A 270-nucleotide genomic window follows, 5' to 3' on the forward strand; every position below is an offset into this window, starting at 1 on the left:
CGGACCTGTGCGCGGGGCTCAAGACGCACCGCGCCTGCAGGAGCTTCAGTCCTCCCTGGCCAGAGTCATTCGCACCCCGCCCACCTCCGCGAGCCCCGCGGGCACAAGGCGGCCACTCAACTGTCCTGGGACCAGGCCAGCTCCCGCCCCGGCTAGGGCAGGGCGATATTGTGGGAGGCGGAGCCCGGAGAAGCTGCCACAGGCGACTGGATAAAGAGGACCCTGGACCTCCAGCCCCAGCTCCGCGTGGTGGTGGCCGGTGGTCTGGCC

The sequence above is a fragment of the Micromys minutus genome (genome assembly GCF_963924665.1).
Source record: "Micromys minutus genome assembly, chromosome: 12".
Taxonomy (NCBI): domain Eukaryota; kingdom Metazoa; phylum Chordata; class Mammalia; order Rodentia; family Muridae; genus Micromys; species Micromys minutus.